This window comes from Octodon degus, unplaced genomic scaffold, assembly GCF_000260255.1.
Source record: "Octodon degus isolate 3935 unplaced genomic scaffold, OctDeg1.0 scaffold00006, whole genome shotgun sequence".
In the NCBI taxonomy this organism is placed as follows: Eukaryota; Metazoa; Chordata; class Mammalia; order Rodentia; family Octodontidae; genus Octodon; species Octodon degus.
The window spans coordinates 9,323,654-9,333,614 of record NW_004524582.1 but is presented as its reverse complement, the minus strand read 5'-3'; the positions used below and the strand labels follow the sequence as shown (position 1 = coordinate 9,333,614).

The following is a 9,961-nucleotide window of genomic DNA, read 5'->3' as shown; positions in this document are numbered from 1 at the left end:
AGTTTTCGCTCTATGATATAGTGTATTACATTTATAGATTTTCAAATATTGAACCATCCTTGCATCCCTGGGTTGAATCCTATCTGGTCATGGTGTATGATCTTCTTGATGATTTATTGTATTCTATTTGCTAGTATTTTATTGAGGATTTTGGCATCTATGTTCATGAGGTATACTGGCCTGTATTTCTCTTTCCTAGTTGCATCTTTCCCTGGTTTTGGTATCAATATAATATTTGCCTCCAGGAATGATTTTGGGAGGATTGCTTCCTATTCAATTTCATTGAAGAGTTTGAGGAGTATACGGACTACATCTTCTGCAAATTTCTTGTAGAATACAGCTGTGAATCCATCTGGAGATGGACTTTTCTTTGTAGGTACGTTTTTAATTTCATCTCTTATTTCATTGATTGTTATTGGGCTATTGAGAGCGGTTATATCTTGTCGATTCAGTTGTGGTAATTTGTACCTTTCTAGGAATCTGTCCATTCTTTCTGTGTCTTCTATTCTGTGAGAGTAAAGATTCTCAAGTAGGTATTCATAATCTTCTGACTTTTCAGCAGATCTGTGGTAATTCTACCCTTTTCATTCCTTATTGCTTGTATTTGATTTTTTTCTTTCCTCTTTATAATGAGGATAGCTAGGGGCTTATCGATTTTATTTAATCTTTCAAAGGAAAAGTTTTTTGATTTTTTAATTCTTTGAATTGTTTTCTTTGTCTCAATTAAATTAATTTCTGCTCTGGGCTTTATGATTTCTTCCCATCTTTGGGCTGTGTGTTTGGTTTGCTCTTTCTTTTCTAGTTGCTGAAATTAGCATTAGGTTACTTATTTGTTCCCATTCTGTTTTTCTAATGTGTGAGTTCACAGCTATAAATTTCCCTCTGAGAACTGTTTTCATCGTATCCCATAAATTCCGATAAGTTGTGCTTGAATTTTTATTGAATTGTAGATATTGTTGAATTTCTTGCTTAATTTCATCTGTGACCTACTGGTTGCTGAGTAGGGTGTCATTTAATTTCCATATATTTAGGGTTTTTCTCTGGTTTCCTTTGTCATTTATTTCCAGTTCCATTGCACTGTGGTCAGATAATGTGCATGGGATAATTTCTGTTTTCTTATATGTACTTAAGCATGACCTATGGACCAATGTGTGGTCTGTTTTAGAAAATGACCCATGTGCATCTGAGAAAAATGTATATTCAGCTGTGTTTGTGTGGAACACTCTGTATATGTCCACTAAGTGCATTTATTTCCAGCTCTTGTTCAATTCTGTTATTTCTTTCCTAAGTTTTTATCTGGTTGATGTATCATTTGGGGATAAGGGGGTGTAAATGTCTCCTGTTAAGTTTGTGGTATTGGATATTAGATTTTTTGATGTCCATTAATATTTGCTTTACATAGTTGGGTGCTCCCGAGTTTGATCCATACATATTTATGAATGTTACCTCTTCCTCTTGAAATTTTCCCCTAACCAGTGTATAGTGGCCTTCTTTATTTTGCTTGATCATTCTTTGTTTGAAGTTGAGACTGTATGAGAAGAGGATTGCTACCTCTGCTTTTTTCTGAGGTGATGCGGTATATAATATTGTGTTCCATCCTTTGACTTTCAGCCTATGAATGTCTTTATGAGTTAAATGTGTTTGTTGTATACAGCATATTATTGAATTTTGTTTCCTAATCCACTGTGCCAGTCTATTTCTGTTAATTGGTGAGTTGAATCTGTTTACATTGATGATTATAAGTGAGATGTACTGACTTATGATTGACATGTTATTTACCTGTTGTCATTTGCTCCTTTTTCTCCTGTGTTTAATTGCTTGTCCTATTTAGTTGGTTGTTTTTGATCTCATTCGTGGAGTTCTGATCATTTAGGTCCCTCTCTACAACATCTTTCAGTAGCCTGTGTAGGGTTGGCTTTCTGATCATGAAATTCTTTAGCTGTTCTTTGTTATGAAAGTATTTCACTTTTCCATCAAACTTGAAAGAGAGTTTTGCAGGGTATACTAGTCTGGTTGGAATTTGTTTTCATAGAGGACCTGAAGTACTCTGCTTCATGCTTTTCTTGCCTTCATGTTTTGTGAAGAGAAGTCGGCCATAATTCTGATGGGTTTTCCTTCAAATGTGATCTGCCTCTTTTCTGTAGCAGCTTTCAGTATATTATTCTTGTGCTGAATTTCTGTGAATTGACTATTATATGTCTCAGTGTGTTTTTAATTGGGTTGAGGTTACTTGGCTTTCTGTATGCTTCAGTTACATGAATGTTAGAATGTTTCCTCATATTTGGGAAGTTTTCTGCTATTACTTCTGCATATATTTTTTTAAATGTCATTTGTATTGACTCCTTCTTTCTCATTGATGCCTATTAGCCTCACATTGTTCATCTTTGAATCATCTTGCAGGTGTTGGATTATTCTTTCCTGCATCCTCGTTGTTTTTAAGAGATCCTTTCTTACCTTTTCACTAGCTGCACCAGCATCTTCAAAATCTGAAATTCTGTCTTCACTTTCACTTAAACGGTTTTGCAAGCTTGTGATTGGGATTTTAAATTCCTCTGTATCTTTTTGATTCTGCTTCATGCGATCCATTTCTTTCCTGTATTGCTCATACAAGGAATCCGTCATTTTCTAGTCTATTTTTTATCAATGTCTTCTCTAGAAGCACTTATTAATTCTATCACTGTGGTATTTTTTTCAGATTGGGTTTCTGCCCTATGTTTCTGTAGTTGATTCTTCAGATGCTATAATTTCCGAGAGTTATTTTCTTATTTCAGAAAATTCTGCTCTGAGTTCCTCTAAAACTTTCTGCTGTTACTTACTTACTACCGATGCTATTAATTTGTAAATTTGAGCTAGGCTAGTAGAAAAGTATTTCACTCTGAGTTCCTCTATGACTTTCTGCTGTTGCTAATTTAGCATCGATGCTATTAATTCATACATTTGAACTGAGCTAGTGTCCTCTGAACTTCTTCTGTGTGGGCCTTGGGTTTCCTCCATATGTTTCTGCATGTGAGTCTTTACTGCGGATGTTATTAATTCAGGGATTTCTTTTTTCATTTCCAATCTGAGTTCCTCTATACCTTTCTTCAGCTGTTTCTTTATTTCAGAAGCTGTTGATTCATTGATTTCAGCTGTGTGATTTCCAATTTATTCTGTGTTAGTGTCCTCTACATTTGTTATGGGTGGGCTTGGGTTCTGAGATTGCATTTTGCTCCTTCTTGTTGTCATTTTGTGTAGCAGTGTCTTCTGACCTTTGTTGTAGATCTTTGTTGCAGTTATAACCTTAGCATGTACTGATGTTCAGGTGCAGATCTACAAGGTTTTGATTTATCTAGTTGTGCCTGGCTTGGGTTGGCTGCTGTGCTCAGCTCCTTCCTGCTGCTGCTTTTGGGGGTGTACCTTTTTTGCCCCTCTGGCAAGATGTTCTGCTTTAGACTAGCTGGGTGGTTCTGTCCCCTACATTCTCTGCAGGGATTGCAGCTGCAGGGTTTCACCCAAGGCCTGTACGCCAGGTCTGAGGTGAGTCTGGAAGGGACAGGGTGGAGTAAGTGAGAGAGGCAACTCTTCCACACACTCACTGGGCCTGGGCTAGGACTGGATCTGTAGGTTCCTGAAATGTGGCAGAAATTTCTACTCAGTGGGTGGGGTGGGGGAGGTGGTGGGGAGTGTTTGGGGTGGGGGTCCCAAGAGAGTGGAAGAGTGTCTCACCTATGCTGTGCCTGGGCTGGGACCAGTAGGTCCCACTTTGCAGGGTATACGGAAGCTCTCCCACACACTCACCGGTCCTGGGCTAGGACTGGATCTGGCCATTCCAGGAACACAGCAGAAATCCAGAAATACTCATTTTTGATATGTCATTTGTGTTTGGAGAAATTTGCCACATTTAGAAAAGTAATATACATGATGCCTACCTAAATTTGAATCTCAAATAAAGATCTTTTCTTTTTCTTTTTTTTTTTTTTTCTATTCTTTTTCCCCCTTTCCTGTTCTTCTTTTTAATCTTTTATCCTTTCTCTGTCTTTTTTTTTAGCAGGGGTATATTAAATGCCTTTTTTGGGATATACATGCACTAAGGGGTTATTACATTCTCTTAATCAGAAATTAAAATTTCACTGAATGTTCTATATTTTGTATTTAACCTATTTCCACCACTGTCATTAATTACAATCATTGGATTTTTTCATACAATGATGAAAACATTGTCCTTTAATTTGTTTAGAAATGTAGCATGCAACTCTTTCTACTCACTCGTATCATCCTCATTTAGGTGAAATCCATCTGAGGCATAGCTGTGGAGCAAATGCTGTTGGTGACAAGGAAGACAGTTATTTTAAATTAGAAACTATTAAAGAAAAACTAATAATTTAATTTTTTCAGGGCAATCATAAACATCTGTCAATATCCAGATCATTTTTATTGGAAGCAAAACCATTTTATTAGTTGTAATAAATTCCATAATAAAAGAGATTATGAAAGTTTGTGATCCATATTTCACTAATTTTATATAATTTTAATGACCAATATGACAGTGAATTTTAAATAAAATTGTGCAGAATAATTTTAAATAAAAACTTGATAGATTACTAATGTTGTTAAAACCTAAGTGTGTGAAAGATTCTGTGATATCTACTTCCAGAATTTGTAATTTTTTTCTCTTTTTGCATACTATTGTTGAGATAAAACTTACATATCAAAAGATAAAATTTGCATGTCATTTACCACTTTTTTGATTACCAATGAGACTTTGTATTCATTGTATTTTCCCGAGGAAAGGAGAAGGGAAGTAAAATTAAGCACACGTGTTACAAAATGATTAGAAAATAGGAAAGAAAGTATAGCGGGGTACAGCAAAATCAGCCATCAAACAGACACCCCAGTGAAAGGGTCACCAAAGCCCAAGGGCCTTGGTTCTGGCAGTTCAGGAATGAAATTAAGGGTTCAGGGAAAGAAAAGACAGGTATATACTTTCCCACTCCACCCTCTATCCCTCTCCACAAATTCAAGATTTCACATGAAGCTTTGGTGTCTGGCAGTAAACATGGAGTTACATTCATCTGTCTCCTACTAGACAATCTTGAGACCACTTTGACATAAGTTTCTTACAATGTATAAATAAAAGTTCCTGAGTGACTTGAATATACATTTATACTCCTTTTCCTGGTCTCCTGACCCCACTTGCTTCTCTAGGATTGCAAACTGCGTAGGTTTGATCCATCCAAACAGCAGGTATTTGGCATGAGTTGCATCCAATTACAGTCTTGACTCAGGATGTTGGGAACAAGGGGTAGGGATCCTTGCTCTTTCAGTATTTCTGCCTAAGTCACTTAAGAGTTGCAGAGATACTTAATGAATTAAGTAGATATGTGTGCGGGTGTGTAGATTTTCTTTAGGGGGAGAAAGTTTTAAGACAGATTTAGTCTCAAATAGTAAACAAGAGAAAGAGAACTACAGAAGATGGTTCAAAATCCCCACTTCAAAAAGAGGCTCCCCCAACTTATTTTTCAGATCCTTTTGCCTGGTGCAGAACCTTCAGTCAAAGATGTTTTGGCTATTTTTCTCTCAATACAAAAAAAAAATTGTAAACAATTTTTGTAAAATTGTAAACCCAAAAAGAGCATGGAGAAAAGACCAACATGTATTTAGACAAACTAGGCCACCTAACAATCACCAACTCAGAGACTCAGTAACAGTCATAGAAAGCACAGACAAATAAAATAATTAAGAAGTGGGCAGCATTTGGGAGAGCCAAGAAACCAGGATCAGACACACACTGCCCAGTGCGTTCTGTTGCATTGCTTCTGTCTCGGCACAGTGAGGTGGGTCTGCAGTGATCTCACAGCATGTATATGAAGCCCCCCTTTCCTTTTTTAGGTATCAAGACCATAGAAGTCCACTCTTGTGGGTCTCTCTGGAAGCCAAGAATGTTGAATGGTTCATAATTTTAGTCCTTGCTTCTTCATATAGCCATTCCTGCCCAGCACAGAATGGGCACAAGGGTATAGGTCTTAAAACTCAGCCTTCCCAACTTACTTTTTAAAAATACACACACACACACACACACACACACACACACACACACACACCCTGCTGTGCATTGCCAAGCTAGGCTTCTCTATCTAGCCTAGAAGGATCATATATGTAAAGCAAGTTCCATATCCCTAGGATTAGACAACAATTATCACACCACATAATCTTGGCTTTGTTTCTGAGCCTTTTACCTGGCCTTTTATCTTTTCTATTTAGACTAATTTCCAATCTTCCTGTCCAAGTTCAGGTCATGGGCCATCCCTTTAAAATCTAGTCTCCTATCAAATATTTTTAAGGTGGAGGTGGTTTTAAGAGGGCACTATGGCAGAAGATTCAACTCTAATTGGCAGAAATGAGGTAGTTCACTTGATAGGCTATGTACTCCAAATGTTTGCTATCCATAGTGATAAAGACAAAAAGTATTCCTTCTCTGCAGACCTGCAGCTGCTGCCGACTTATCCCTGAGATTGCTCATGTACCTGAGAACTCAGTGCAGGAATGAGGGCCTTAGATTAAAATATACAAAAAATATTTAAAAAATACAAAGCCAGAATATTTATATTATGAAAAAATAGTTGAATGTACAAGATATGTCGTTCACACACAGTGCAGTTGGCATCCTGGAAAACGTGGGACCCAAAGTGCAGTTATCCAAAGGAGCAAATAAATAAAATTACATTGGCCCCCAAAGAGGTGGGAGTGAGTTAGGAGCAGTAAGTCTACAGCTCTTCTCCCAACCCTCCTTTTTCTCTATCACCACAACCATTGCATGGAGTAGCTCCCAGCCCAGCATCACATCCCAAGATTGGGTTATGAGGGAAAAAGATACTAAAAGCTAGTCTCCGCCCTCTCTCCCTCCCCCCTCCTGAGGTTCCTTTCCATACAGTGCAGTAGCTTGTAGACTGGGTCCATCAATCTGGTCTCATGCTTAATTATTTCATCCTGGCAAGGGAAATATTACATATCCTTCTTTAAAAGGAAAACAACGTCCCTATTCTTTTGGGGGTAAAGCCTCAGATAAAGCACGCAGGTTCTAGGTTGGTTTCCTTCACTTTTACTTGGCTAGAACACGGTTGGAGTTCCTTTGTCTCACCCCTTCCCCCCACCGAGAGAAGACAGGGTGATGGCTGGGAACCCCGGCCTGAGATACATGGCAGTGCCAGCTACCCCACCCCACCCTGTCCCCACTTTCTCCACTCTGCCGATTGATGCCTGCTCCTTGAAACTTCCTGATAGCGAAGAATATCCCCCACCCACTGTGCTCGGTTTTGGGCCTCAGGAAGCAGGTCAGGGTTGTTGAGCTCTATTTCTTCCTCCTAGAAATAAGCTGGCTTTCCTTGGGAGCTGGGGCCTGCTGGGCCTTCAGGGAACATGAGGCCGCCATATGGTTAATGCTTTGGCGGAAGTGGTGCTTCTCAGGCGGCTGGCTTTCCTTGGCATGGTGGTCTAGACCTCCGCAGTTATGGCACCTGTCTCCTTTGGATCTGCGCTTCTGTATGTTCTCCCGTTGGGTCGCCTCTCACTCCCAGTACAGAACACCCCACCAGGACCAGTGACTCCGATGGATTCCAGGCCCTTAGCAGACTTTTAAAGATGAACTCCACTGCATCGGCCTCCTTCAGGCTCCGCAAACTCTCCATCTGCAGCTTACGCTGGTGCACAAAGACATCCACAGGGGCGTCGAGCGGGTCCTGGCGGGCGGTCGCGGACAGGAAGCCGAACCCCCTGCACACGGTGACCCACCTACAGATGCCGGCACCGGGCAGCAGCTGCGGCTCTTCCGCTGCCCGGGCTGCATCCGCTGGTGCCTCCGCAGCCGCCTTCTCCGCCGCCTTGGCGCAACAACCCGCAAACTGCTGGTTGGACACTGTGCCCATGGTCGTCGGCTGAGCCAGTGGCCTGGGGCCTGTGGTCATGGGGCTGCTGGCCCCAATGAAGTCTCATTTACCACTTAAAGTTTACAATTCAGTGGAGTTTTCTGGGGTCACAGAGTTGCATAACTCTTGTCACAATATTCCAGGACATTTTTTTTTTTTTCTCTTAAAATAAATACCACATCCATACCATTTCCCTAATCTGCTCTCTTTCCAGTCCTGACTATAGACAATCATTGAGCTACTTTCTCTATCAGTGGATTCCACTCTTCTAGATGTTCTATGTAAATAGAACCTTATCGTTTAATGACAGCCTTCTTAGAGAGTATTACAGTTGGTCAGAAATGTCTTCATATGTGTAATCTCAATTCTTACAGATGCTCTGAGAAGTTGACTTTATCCACTCTCCCAAGTAATATTTTTACATATTTAAACATGAAAATTTTCAAATCTTTGCTGCACTTTTTTTTGTTGCAATTAACTTTTCTTTATGAGATCTTAAAATATTTACACTTAATGTTTTATTTTGATGTTCATGGGCCTTAAAAATAATGCAAACTTCTGCTAGTATATGAGAATACCTTGCCATTTAGATTTCTAACTTTTTTGTTTTTCAATATATATTATTAGTGTATAATAATATATTATGCACTAATTATATATAATAACAATTAATTATTATTAATTTTACAGACTAGTGGCTTTCACTGTTGTATTACGCATACACCTCAGTCTTGTAGCTAAAATAGTTTTACCTATTTTTATCAGTTTAATATATTTCTAATTGGAGCATTATGTTTGACAAAACTTCAAAGCTTTCACAATATCAACTTTGTCTAAATAGAAGAAACTTGCACTTCAAAACTGTCCACTCTTTTCCATCCTTCTTATTTCTTTTAGATAAACTACTTGACCTAGATATCATCCACACTTCAAGTCAATGCCTGACACTAAGTCCTTTTGTTCCTTCCTGTTTCAAGAACTGATCAAGTTATATAGATTCTGCCTCCACACAACGTCATGTGTTTGTTTATTGCTTCATTAATATTTTCATTCATGTATAATTTATACATCTAAGAAGTACTTCTTTCTTCCTATTAAACTAAATCTGATTAATAATACTCTGACAGTTTTCTAGCCAGATTTCATTTTATCTTTTTTTTTTAGCACTTTTAAACAACCTAACCTAAAAGATACTTTAGTTTTCTAAAACATAGTGTAAGTCATATAACACTGCAATTAGCAAATTTAATGCTTTTCTATTACTTTCCAGTTTAATATAAAAGCCTGGCATTGGCAATTTGTGGTCAATAACATTGAGTCAGCTCATTTGGTCCAATTTGTGTCCCAGCATAACCAGATGTATAATACTTGCTCAAATAATCTAAATCACCCACTGTTTCCTGAACACTGCTTGGAGATCTGGAGTCATAATTGTCCTCCTTCTAGTTTTATTGCGACCACCCATCTTCACCTGTCAAGGCTTATTGCCAGTGCCAACGTCTTTAAGGATCACTTCTGAGCTCCCCTTAATTCAATGCTATCCATCTTCCTAGAGAGTCCCATAAATCCTTATTTTTATGGTTTTCCTCAAATTTATCATAATTTAGGTCTTCAATTGGAAAGTCAGATCACTGAGAGTTTCCTGGTAGGTGTTTTCAGAATTGTGGCATAGTATCAAATACAGGAACAAATAGTATGAAAAATTCTACAACCTAAACTCATTTTTAATAATTATACTTACATTATTTGTGTAATGTTCTTCTGCATGACATTTATTTTGAAGCAGTCATTTACAATGTCAAATGTTGAAGGACAGTGACTTCATTCTGGTTAATCCATGCATTTATTTTGCATTCTGGTTATCTATGTGTTCATTATTGTGGTTAAGTACAGAGATCGTGTTGTTCTTACTTTGCTTTTCCTAATCCATTACCATTTGACAGAGTTAATAGAAAAGTAATTCATTGTAAACTGATCTACCTATTTTTCATTTAGTATATTTAGAAGAAAAAGCATGTTTTGATTATGGATCATGCTTGATCCAAAACAACCGAATCGAA

General features: G+C 38.2%; 1 pseudogene; it reads right to left on the bottom strand.

Annotated features, from left to right (window-relative positions):
• Nucleotides 1-7,187: 7,187 nt before the first annotated feature.
• On the bottom strand, nucleotides 7,188-7,901 carry LOC101584708 (annotated as a pseudogene).
• Nucleotides 7,902-9,961: the final 2,060 nt, after the last annotated feature.